Raw genomic sequence first — 13152 nt, 5'->3', positions numbered from 1 at the left:
TTATTATTTGGAAGAATTATTCCAATTACCTAGAGAATTGCTATTGCCCAATACAGCCAATCCCCAATCCCCAAATCATAGTTAATTTTTTTTTAATTTATAAATTTATTTATATTTCTACATATATTATACATGTGTAAATCTAAAACATGACTACTCCAACTGTAGAAAGAAACAAGTTGTAGGCTATGATATTGTGTCCTTACTGCCAATGGGCGTGTTATTCATATTATAGTCTTCCCTTGCCCACAATGGGCTTGTGTGTGTGTGTGTGTGTGTGTGTGTGTGTGTGTGTGTTTCTATCATGGGTAGAAACAGAGCTGTTTCAGACATGAGAGCTAGGGGCATGATTAGCCCTCTGTGCTTGTGAGAGTGTCTGGGGAGGAAGGGGGATGGACATTCCTGCGCCTTTGCCTAGAGAGCACACTCACACGCTTCCGCATGCTAATGGGGGCTGCTCGTCCGGTGAGGCATGCCTCAGTGCCTGCAGCGGAGTACATGTGACAGAGCGGTCAAAACCGCCCCAGGGAACAAACAAGCGGCTGCACCTACTGGGGCAGCTGCCTCTCCCAGCCCCTCCACACAGTCCCAATTAGCCAGCAAGGCCACAAGAAGAGCGAAGCTCAGGGAATAAATCAGAGTGGTATTTTTTTGTTAAGCCCATGGAGTAGATGAGGGCGATGTGTGGGTGTAAGAGCACCTCCCTCATGCAGGCTGTCTCCAGCCTTTAGATCATAAAATATCAGGATGGAACATTCTGCATGTTCTGTTAGCAAAGTTTATCGGCTTCCAGCAAAGCAGCATAAAACTCATGCCAGAACGTATAAAATCTGAAATGGCCAATGTAGCAGTGAGTCACTGGATATCGTTCACCTGCTAATGCACTAAAGAATATGGTCTGGGTTTTATACTGGAGCTTCCTGGTGATTGTGCCTGCATTTAGATGAACACATCTCTCAGTTTGGTGTAGACAAGTTGACAGCTGCTACTAGTGGAATGAGAACGACTGGGCACGGCTCCGTCATGCTCTACTGTTTGAATGAAATGCAAAGCTGCTGGCGCTGGGGCTTTTCAGAGAGCAGTGCTTGTGGCGAGTGCCAGGGTTTCTGAGAATGCTGACATAGCTGAACAGAGGCAGTGTCTGCGCTGGTGTCTGCACCCTGATCTCCAAGCTGTGGCAGCCTATGACGTGGCTGACCCCTCGGCCCCCCTTAATTCCTGCTTTGTTCTGAGGGACATGACATCGTGACCTCCTGCTTCTCCTCTCTTCCTGCTTAGCTCTCGGTCTTGGCCTGCCCCGCAAATTCCTGATGGTAAGCTGAAACCCGATGCCGACCCATCGCCAGGCATCAACTTAAGAGAATCTTGTGAGAAAGAAGTAGAGAAAAAAAGACAGAGAAAGATGGAGAAAGTGAGTTAGGCTATGGTTGCATTACAGAGTATGCAACAGAGGAGGAGACAGAGGATCTTGGTGTGTGTGTGTGTGTGTGTGTGTGTGTGTGTGTGTGTGTGTGTGTGTGTGTGTGTGTGTGCGTATGTATGCATGTATGTATTTCTCACCCATTAGGACTGGTGATGTTCTGCTTGCTCAGTCTTATATCACATCAACCTATTTTTGTTTTTCGTTAAATTTGTGCTATTTGCTTATGGGACTCAATGTGTGTGTGTGTGTCTGTCTGTGTGTGTGTGTGTGTGTGTGTGTGTGTGTGTGTGTGTGTGTGTGTGTGTGTGTGTGTGTCCGTCCAGGAGGTCCTGGTTCCCATCCTGACCTGCTCTGACCCAAAGCCTGCAGAGGTAAGTAGCTCTGGCAGCATGGGAGGATTATGACAGGGCTGACTGAAACTTTGTTGAGACATCATAGCTCTGTATGCTTTCTGTCTACTTGGAGGGATTCACTGTGTGCAGCATCTGTCTCTTAACAGTTACCAAAATTATAGTTTTTGCAAGTATATAATGTCATTCCAACAGCACTTAATTTAGAGCCATGCAAGGCTAAGATCGGTGATAGGGTTTTAAACATTTAAATGACTTTGCTACAATTGGATATACTTTTATTAATTATTAAGGAACCTTCATGTCTTTTTTTTTCCAGAACACTGGCTGTTGTAAACTGTATCACTTTCTACTAGTGAACGTTTGTTTCAGTGTTGTAAAAGCTTGCATGCATGTAAATCTCTTTCTCTCTCTCTCTCTCTCTCTCTCTCTCTCTCTCTCTCTCTATGTGCATATGTGTCTGCGTATGGGTTTGTGTGTGGGTTTACTTCCCAGTGGTAACACTTCAATAAAGTTGAGATCTTGCACAAACAGTCCATTTCTGATGTGAGCATGTGAGAATGTGATATGCTTGTGGCTTTAACAGACAGGGTTTGGAGATGGAGACATGCATGGAAAAGCTATTAACTTCTCGTTTGTTCCCAGAAATGCTCCAGTGTTACTTTCTATAGTTAATTAAAATGTAACTATGTTAGATGATATATTAAAGCCCCGTTTTGGAGTAGGTCTGCTCTGTGCATTATGATCTACTTTGTAATTACTTTGAAGTGTACAGAAAACTGCATGTTAAATAGAATGTGCACAACTAAAGAGTAAAAATAGATATTTCATATATATATATATATATATATATATATATATATATATATATATATATATATATATATATACACATACATACATACACTGTTCAGTTCTGTTCAGTAGTAGATTTCTCTCTACGTGAGTTTTATCGGAGCCTGGTCAGTTTGTAGTGGTCTCCTCAATCATCAACACAGCTAACTGGACAAGAAAGAGAGGGAAAGAAAAAGAGATAGAGAGGGAGCCAGAGAGGGAGAGAGAGGGAAAGAGTGGGAAAGAAGGAGAGAGGGATAAAGACAGAGGGAGAATAGCAGAGTGGATCATGAATCAGGCACCATGTGCAGCAGGTGAAGGCCTGTGGGCATTGTTGAAATATGGAGTAGCCAGAGAGAGGGAGAGGGAGAGAGTAAAAGAGGGAAGGAGGTAGAGATAGAGATAGAAACAGAAACAGCCAGAGAGAGAAATTGATGGGTCACAGAACAAGAGGGTCAGCTCAGGCATGGTACTGCTCCACGGTCCCAATGTCTAAAGTATCACCCCATAGCTCACCCTCAGATCACCCCTTCTCACCCCCAGCTCACACGAACTCACCATAAATCACCCCCTACTAACCCCCTAGATCACCCCAATTTACCCCAGCTCACCTCAACTCACCCCCAGCTCACCCCCACCTCTGCCCCAATTCTCCCCACTCATTCCTCTACAATATAAAAAAAACTGCACACGTGGGGATTGGGGGGGGGGGGGGTAATGTAATTAAAGCTAACCCTTTAGGTGGGGGCATTAATTTAATTAAGTCTGCTATGGTTGTGCCTCACTAACCATCAATCATTGCAGCAGGCCAGATAGGTAGCACTGACACTTGTTATTGTTCCTAATGCTAAAACATCACAGAAAAAATTACATTTAACAGAGGTGGTCATTTTTCCTTTCACTTTGCTGATCTTTGGTCAGGCAGATTAAACATAAGATATGAGAGCATCCATGTTAAATGGACATTTAAAAAATCAACTAACATTTGTTATAATTATAGCAATAGGATGGTGTGAGGAATATAGTTAATTACTGTTTACAGTTAAACCACAGGTAACAAATTGAACCTTGTTACTGCAGTCAGAAGGCACTGTGATGGGAGCAGGAGAAATAAATGCTAAATTACAACCAGATTACATCCATTTGAAAGCTCAGTGGTAACTATGAACAACTTTTGATAACTACAAATAATGAATTATATCTATGAAGAACAAATAACTGGTCCTAGAAGGAAAAGATGGTGGTAAAGGAACACCTGAAATTCCTATTTGATGTGTAATGCATTACAGCCCTTTTTAGTGTTTTTAAAGCAACTTAGAAAAAGCTCTTCCATCCCTCCCAAGCCCCAATATGAAGTATTCAGGAATCTTTCCAACATCCCTCCATATATCATAAGCTAGATATGATATGATACATTAAATTCCCCATTTAGCAGAAGGGCTGTGCTGGACCAAAAACTGTTTTCAGAGGAGCGCCACTGTTACTACAGTAACTTAATCCAGTAAAAAACTTATGCAGAGTCCAGAAACCCACTAGGAGAAGCAGGTAGCCTGAGCTAAATGATGGCGAACACACTATCTGCATTTCCCTTGAGTTTATTCAGCTAAAGTCTAGAAGATATTGTTGATGTTGCTGCTGTTGTTTTTGTCATCATCATCATCTTGAATGGCAGTAGTGGTGGTGTAGTAATTGAGTTTCTACCATTATCGCTCTGCAGCTCATTGGACAGAATGTGTCATAATCCTGAATGTCGATTTCTGGGTCTGGAAGAGGGCTGGACTTGTGGCTGGTATTTGTTTTGGAGCATGGAGAAGGCAGGGGAGAAAGTGCAGTGTAGCTGGGCCTGCCAAGTCAGACCAACAGCACACATATGCACACAAGCACACAAACACGCATATATGTGTGTGCTCACACACACACACACACACACACACACACACACACACACACACACACACACACACACACACACACACACACACACTCTATTTTCTGCTTCACTCACAAAACCGATTTAGTGAGCTCCACAGCCTTGAACAGCCATCTCTTTCTCTCTGATGGTTCCAGACTATCATTTTCTAGATGTTTTTCTCACTATCACCATTTTGAGGTTCAGGTGAAAAAGTAAAGATTCACTAAATAACTAAGCAGCTGGAGAATTGAGTGCATGGATATAGTGACAGGTTGGGCCAGGCCTTATCTTGTGGATTACCCCTGGACCAAGGCTTGTCCTTCACCCCCTGTGTTTGGCACATGTCACTTTTACAGGCTATATTACAATACCATGCTTGGCTGATGACCTGGCTTGGGTAGGAGTCTCTGGCAGACTCATACTTCCAACCCCCTGTATCCTTCTGCCTCTGAGCACAGAGTGGGACGGCCTGGCAGGCAGCCCAGTGAAGGAGATTTGGCGGTGGGCCTCTAGTCTGCCTGCCCCCATTTGTTCATACTGACCAACAGTGAAGTTGAAGGTGGGTAGAGGGAGTGCCTACTCCAGCCACATCTCCCTAGCATAGGCCCTTTCTCAGCCCTCTGCATGGGGTGAGCAGCAACCTGGATTATGGCATGCATACCTGCTACAGGGCTTCTCTGTTTTCCTCTCTCACCAAATTCAACCAGACCTGACAATCTGGAGCTGCTCAAACAGAACTAAATGCAAAATTTGAAATATAGGATTTCTTTGTTATTGCTCCTGCTTTTGGTTTTGTTCCTTTCAGACAACACAGGAAGATGGAGAGAGAAAGAGAGAAATAAATAAAGGCAGAGAGGGTCAGAAGTACCAGCAAATGTGGTAAATATCCACTGAAATGAAGCAGAGAGGACATCTGAAGTGCAGCCACATCAAAAGACAAGGCATGTCATGGGAGGGTTATGCATTCACTTCCATTGTCATTCAAATCCAATCACAATAATAAGGAGGGGTGTGCGGGTGAAGGAGAAGAGCAAGAGAAAGTCTGAATGTATTTTAGCACAGGAAAGATGTTCTCGCATGGGCATATGGAGGATATTAAGCCATTTTTTTTCTTTCTTTTTTAATGTTGACACTGGAGCCCTTGTGAAACATGACTCACAATGAGTACAGCTTTTAAGCCTGTGTTCATCTTCCCCCACGTTGTTTCTGGTATGCTTTATTTGTCTGTCACCCAATAAAACATCCCACACAGCTTTCCTGAGACCACATGTCAGCTGGGTTCAGCCTTCTCCTGCTGCTTCCATTCTTACATCATGTAGGAATCTCCTTTTGATGTGCTACTAAACAATAAACATTTCTTTTAAAATGGGCTTTTTCAAGATGAGGACTGATGGAAGAGACTAATTGGTTTGATATGAAGTGCCAACTTCAAGAACATAGAGGAAGGCCAACTGGAGAGCAGGAACCAAAGGAAATCCCCCCAAAAATGAGAGAGATGGTGGTGATGGGGGTGCTCACTCTATCAGTGCCATGGTGCAGTGCGCGTGTTTGGGCATCAGTCTGTGTGCCATAAGAGTCAAGGTTTCTTTGGTGGGGTGGTCTAACACTGAGCTTTATCTGGTTATGTATGGTTACTACCCTACTCAGTATGACCTCTTCTCAGTTTGGTCAGGCCTTGAATGGGCTGGGGCTGCCATGCAATGTATGTACCTCCACTGGGTCACTCCCTTGTGATCCACTCCCCTCTGGGTGAACCCTGTGGGCCACTCCCCTGTGTATGAGTCCTGTCTCCTCTGTGGATGAGCCCTGTGTGGCACTCCTTTGTGGGTGAACTCCCTGGTGACCCACTCCCCTATGGGCCTCTCTCTAGTGGGTTGACTTGGCAGTTCTCCCCATCCCACTACATTCGAGCATTCACCAGAAACAACTAGCAGCAGAAATGTGACAGTGTCTAACCCATTTCAGTAGAACAGCTTCTGTCTCAAAACACTTAAAGAGTATTTTTTAGACTGTTACATGTCGTGTACTGGACTCTCTTTCATTGGTTTGAAATGGGAGGGGTATAATCTATTGGTATGGACTTACAGGAAGGCTATAGTCTACTGGTATGGGCTTTTATTGGAGTAGGCTTGTATTGGGATGGCTATACACTATTGGTGTAGCCTTGTGTTGGTATGGCTATCCTCCATGTTGTGGTACAAGTTTCACCCATGCTGTGCATTTGCTCTAAGCAAAGCCTAGCTGAGTGGGGCCAACAGAGCAGGCGAGCAGCAGGATCGTTTGCTCAGCTGGGTTAAGGTGAGATTGTGTGATTGGCTGGGATCCTTTGGAGACGGCAGGCATCCTTTGAGGGTGCCCCCTCATCTCAGCATGGGAGGGGCTCCAATTTCAGACCCTCAGCACATCACTGCACAATGACTTCCTACTGCGATTTATTGTGGCACATTGGAAGATTCCAAGACGCGATTGAGTTTTTGTTGGCCATGTACCTTGGCACTCAGTTTTAGTCACATGCCTACAGTTCATTCTGCTCTGTGTCCTTGACCACAACTTTACTCCCACAAAAAGCTGTTGCCACCTTTTTTCCATAAACAATATCAGAGATGGCAGCGATTCTGCAGCCAGTCTGCATCTCTGGGGTGTATTAACTTACCAACAGCACTCTGCACCAGCCAGCAGGCCAGGGCAGTAGTTTGTGCTGTGAAGGCAGCCTGTTAGTGTAAATGTATTGTGAAGGCTTTATGTGCAGCTGTCAGATCAGACAGGATTGTTTTACCCCATTCCCGTTTTGAACTGCACATGTCAGGGTTTGGCACAGAGAAGGCATGGGCTAGATGTGTGATCAGTGGAATAATGTGTAAAGCACATACTATGTTGTTGTTGGTTTGTTTCTACTAATCTACTAATAAGGGTTTTTCTCTGAAATTCTTCTTTTGATCTGGATTCTGTTTATTCAGGCCACCACTAATGAGTATTTTTAGGAACCAGTACGGTCAAATCCAGAAACGTCTAGTTCAGCGTCATTTGTCTGGCTCCTGGCAAAAGTCTAAGGCCAAATATTGACAAAGATCCCTCTCAGCAGGATACTCAGCATGGATACTGGGTAACTGAACAGGACCACCTCTGCATTGCTCTTACTCCTCTGGACCTTTAGAAGCAATTTCATAATTTCAAGATAGAATTTTCAATCCAATTTTGACAATTTGTTAGTCTTTTTTTCCCCACTGACCCAGTTCAGATTTGGCCAATGTGGGAATTTGCACTACTATTGATCCTTAAATCAAAAATACAAATATGCATATTCATCTAAGGGCACTCCGGGATCTTTGCTTGAAAAGCTATGAACATTTTTGTTTTTCACTTATCTGTTCACAGGATTTTATCAGATTTCATCAGACTTAGATCCGAGCAGCTGGTGCAAAACTGTACTGTTTTGAAGTTCTTTGCTGCAGTCAGTATAAACTGGCCCATGCAATTCTTTGACAAATGTTGAAAGATGCACAGTTTGGTGCCACTTTCCAAAAGATCTGCCTCTTCTCCCCTGCCTCTCAATTGGCCAAGTGTAAATTTCTGGTCCCTCCCTGGTGTTTCAGTACCAGATGCTGGAGTTTTGAGAGAACAAACAAGTTGGTTTTGTCATGCTGTGACAGATTGTGTAGTCATGCGCTTCTTTTCCATAAGTGGTATTACATGCCCACAAACAATGACAGAGAATGCCAAGCAGTGACACCTGATCAAAAGTAACACTCAGTCACACGTAATGCCTGATCACTCAATTGCACGTGACGTGCAGTCCTAAATAATGCTCGATCACTAAATTGCACATAAAGTTTAATCCCAGGGAATACTTTATCACACATAACAGTCACAGGTAACATTCATTCATAACATTTGATCACACAGAATACTTAATCATAAGAATTAAGTTCTGATCCTCTGCCTTTCCCCCACACCCTGCTCACATCCATCCCCCTCTTGCCTGTGTGCAAAATCCAGATCCTTCATATCACTAATTTCTCAGTGACTTTAAAACGGGTGATAAAAACCTATGCTGAGCTTCTAAGTGCTTCCTTTTGCTGTTAGATGGGATGACATTTTTTGCCATCATTTTAATGCAAGTTCTGTAAGCAGTGTTGAACAAAAGTCTTTGAAGTAGTTTAAACTCCAGGGGGAAAATTGGGAAGCTGGGAAAGAAGAAAGTTGAAATGAACTCGGGCCAAAGTGAGGCCGTGAACAAAGTAAGCTATCTTTGGTTTCACATCCATGCGCAGGCAGACACATGTCCTTTACGTCCTTTAAACTCGCTACATGGGCTATGAGGACCTCCTATAGCACACGATCTACAAATCTGTGTTCCATGCATTTCAAATGAAAGTCAAGCTAGAGCATATATTGGAACGATCTGTTGTAACATAGCAACAGCTTCGAATTTGCATTCTAAATGCATAAAAGTGAGTAGTTGACATTTTCCTCAAAATGAAGCAAACGCTGTGTTTCCTGCACCCTCTAACAGCTATTTCATCTTCACTGAGAGACAGGAATAAATAACTGCACAAATCCTGGCTCGGAAAAGGAAAAACACCCCCTTTTTTGCCCTTTCAACAAAATGGATTTTGATGCTCTGGGGTTGCTAAGTACTATGCCTAAAAAACAATCATTAACATTTTGCACATTTTAATGCAGTTGGCAAATATTCATTACAGACTCCCAGATCACTTATGTGATGCACAACGTATTTCACAGCAGCTGTTAGTCAAACTGCGTTAGGAGCCGCATTTCAGCAGTTCTACTGTCAGGCCTAAAAGCTGTGTAATGGAGTTTAATAGGCTGTACGATTCTGTTAAATGACCAGCATGTTAGAGACAGGTATTAAGTATCTCCATCTGTTTCAATATATATATATATTTGTGTGTGTGTGTGTGAGGGGAAGAAGACCCTTGTGAATCATTGTGAGTTTGCATGTGCTGAAGTTTATTTATAATTCCATACACAAAGGTTCCGTAAAAATGTAACGAACATCCTTGTAAATAACTTTCAGATTGGGAGATCTACTCGAGACCACTGGAAAAAACGACTGACATCCACTTAGCCAAGTGTGCACCTGGAGGTTGTGTTTATCTGAGCTTTCTGGCATTGAGCAATCCTGATGTGGAAGGAAACTGCACTGGCTGGGCTGTGGTGCAAAACAAATCTGAGTACAGCAACAGCCATTAAAGACAAAGAAACTGCTGTAAAAAAAAGAGATCCAATCTGCTCTTACTAAGCGTTTGCAGGAAGTTTGCTATTGTGGCTATACATGTGCTTCTTAATATATTAGTCTTTTTCAGCAGTAGAAAAAAAACTCTCTTCTCCACAGGTGCTCAATCAGTGAAGGACTGTGGCAGTAGGCTCAGTGAGAGCTGCATCCAGACGCCCCAAAGCGGGCTGTGATTTACAGGTCCCCTGCAGGCCTGAGCTGAGCCGGTCTGCTGTTTCAGAGCTTATCCGGAAACCCTGAAAACGCACACACAAAGCCAGTGCCAAAGTTTCCATATCCACACCCGTGAGTGCGCTCAGAGACATTTCACATTTACTTACTGGCTGAATGTTCTGATCACTGAGCATTGGAAAGATGAATAAAGAAATGCTGATGATTTTCATGTCAGTGAAGCAGTCAACCACTTAGGGTTAGGGTTTTGTGTCAGATGAAGGTTTATGCAGTTTGCAGATAGGGAAGTGATACAACCACACAGATAAATTTTTGTTCCTGATATCTGAACTTTTTTTATAATTTAAACAACACTTGATTTACTTCAGCATAGTTTTTTGATTTCAACCTATTTTTTTGTGAGTGACTAGTGGATCATTACTTTATCATTATTACTGCTGAAAAAAGAATGAGCTTCATAATCAATGCAGAGTATTATAAGCAGAGGCATCATATTTACGATAATAGAAATAATATTTATCTTAAAATATACCATTGTTCAGGAAACAAACCAGATTTAAGCACAAGATTTATTTAATTAGTGGAGTATTTTGTGGGTGTACATGTACGTGTTTGTGTGTGCTTGTGTGGTACATTCATTAAGCAAAACTAGTTTTGCATGTGACACATTTTATAACAATTTTTGAATTATAATTCTTGTCATGTAATTTGCTGGTAAATGTATACAGGGTCTCTAATAAAATGAGCTAAATAATCCTGTAATAAGATCATAAAGCTATTAACACACACTTAAACCATGGCACAATAAAGCAGTATTGATCTCATCATTTAATTCAAGGTCAAATGCTTTTCATTTAGTGTGCTCCTGGCATGAGTCCAGGCTGTATATTGAATTTGTTCAGGGCATAGTTTTAGTATTCAAACATTTGTATAGGCAGCAATCTATTGAGTGATGTGTGTGTGTATGTATGTTGGAGTGTGTGTGTGTGTGTGTGTGTGTGTGTGTGTGTGTGTGTGTGTGTGTGTGTGTGTGTGTGTTTGTGTGTGTGTGTTTGTGTGTGAAAAAGAGCGTTAATATATTAAGCGCTCTATATGAGGCTTGAGGACAGGACCTCTCTGTCATTTGAGCCATTAGCTGGTGATGGCTGAAGTATGCTGAGCTCCGGTCAGTGCAGGGATGGGAGTGGGAGTCAGGGACAGATGCCCTGGGTCACGCAGTCTGAGCCACTGGCCAGCGGAGATTAATGCAGTCTGGAGGGAAGCATCCAGTGACATAATGCAGACAAATTTCTGTGCTGACAGAATAGAAACGATATAAGTGCCAGGAAGAGGAAAAGTGAGCATGCTCGTGCGTGTAGGAAGGCATGTGCAAACAGCAGGGAGAAGGCATGGAATGTGAAATGTAGAGAAGATTAGAAAGGCAGAGACCATCAGGTCAGTTACCTGACCTTGTCATATTTTTAATTAAATGACAAACAGCTATATAAAAAACCCTGCCGTTAATAGAAAATGGCTTGCTGAAAAGTGTAGTGTGTTGATGCTGGGGCCAACCAGGAACCAAGACAAACCTGGCACAGTAGGGAGACGGCGGGGCAGAGCGGAGCTCGTCTGGCTTGGTTTCTGCTGCTGAATACTCTGAAGGCATGTTGTTCTCAGAGGCGTGAAGAGCACTGGGAGAGCGATGTCATGGTGTCAGCACGCCTGTCATGTCTGCAGGGCTCTCTGTGTGTGTGCGCGCGCATGTGTGCGTGCACACGCACGCATGTGGGTGTGGGTGTGTGTACAGAAAACACATAAAAGGCATCATTGATAAGAACAAGATCTTTGTGTTGGCCTATCAGTTGGACCTGGCCCAGGTGTATTACTGCCTAAGCTATGGTGTGAAATGGCAAGCCCCTTAATCAGTCAACAGCACAAGAGTCTCTATCTCTCTCACACGCACACTCAGAAACACACACAGAAACACACACACACCTACATGCACACATACACAGATATTCTCCTCCTCAACATCCTGCTTACCTGGTAAGAAACATGTCTTCAGCAGTTAACTGGTGTCTTTCAGTGGAGCTGTTAAAATGCTTCCATGTGTGTTTTTATCTGACTGGTGCTCAGTTTGGCTTCGGAACATTCCATCTCTGTCCACCTCTGATACATGATACTCTCAAGAAAAAAAGAATGATACCCCTGAGAATTACTAGTCCAGACCGGTTGTCATAACAAGTTGGAAGAACAAGGGGGATTTTTGTCATTCTTCGCATATGTGAAGGTAGTTGTGCTGATTTCTCAAGGGAAGTTGGAAAGGGAAATTTTTTTCTCCTTTCTGCTTTGTAGTCTTAGTCATTGTGTTTATTTGGATTGTGCGCTGGATTGCAAAGCTAATGCAACCGACAGTACCTGGCATATCTTAGCAGCAGAGATAATTGTCAAAGTGAAGGACAAAGAGCTATTGTTGGTTTAAAACTGCATCATGTATTATCCATTTGTCTGCCTTTTGCTTTTATTGAAGCTTCAAGGGAGTTTCAGCAGCAACGTTATCCTGCATTAATCCTACACTAAACCACATAATTAATCAGAGTAACCACCCAAATGAGAAACTTGCTGAGACTCGCCTTGGCAGGAAGGACAAAAGAGTCTCAGTTTTCAGTGTCACATAAAACACATCGCTTAAGTCGCACTCATTAGGCACATTACAAAACTGTTACAGTAAGCTCTTTTAAGAACAGTAACTATTGGGATATTTAGGGTTCACTGTTCAGGTGAATACAAAATGTACATAAAATGAATATGTACACTATGTGTATGTATACTGTGTAGAATGTAACAGGCATAACAGCAGAAGAGGTCAATGCTAAAGCTGACACTATCATTTCCCATTTTCTGTTCCCATTGATGTATTTAATTTTTACTTATTGTCTTCATTCATTCATTGGTATTTTATATTAATTTCTAAACTATAAAAGGTGTGTACAAAATGTATGAGTGAAGTGTTTCAGAAATATTTATTTAATACTCTACAACTTCAGCATATTTTGAGTATAATAATATGGTCAACATATGCTGACATGATAGTGCTTATGATAATTCTTATGATTATTCTTATATTTATTTTGATGATCGTTCTTATGGTCATTCTTATGATAATTTTATGATCTTACAGTCCTCCACTAAAAATAGATTTTATACCGTATACAATGTTATTGTA

The 13152-nt window shown here is 42.4% G+C and overlaps 1 long non-coding RNA gene across 1 annotated transcript; it reads left to right on the top strand.

Moving 5' to 3' along the window:
• Nucleotides 1-1340: 1340 nt before the first annotated feature.
• LOC118241088 lies at nt 1341-9918 on the top strand. Its single transcript, XR_004775849.1, has 3 exons — nt 1341-1411; nt 1747-1794; nt 9876-9918. It is a non-coding gene; the product is annotated as an uncharacterized LOC118241088 (long non-coding RNA).
• The last annotated feature ends 3234 nt before the right edge of the window (nt 9919-13152 follow it).

Source organism: Electrophorus electricus, chromosome 3 (genome assembly GCF_013358815.1).
Source record: "Electrophorus electricus isolate fEleEle1 chromosome 3, fEleEle1.pri, whole genome shotgun sequence".
In the NCBI taxonomy this organism is placed as follows: domain Eukaryota; kingdom Metazoa; phylum Chordata; class Actinopteri; order Gymnotiformes; family Gymnotidae; genus Electrophorus; species Electrophorus electricus.
This window is presented reverse-complemented; position numbering and strand designations above follow the sequence as displayed.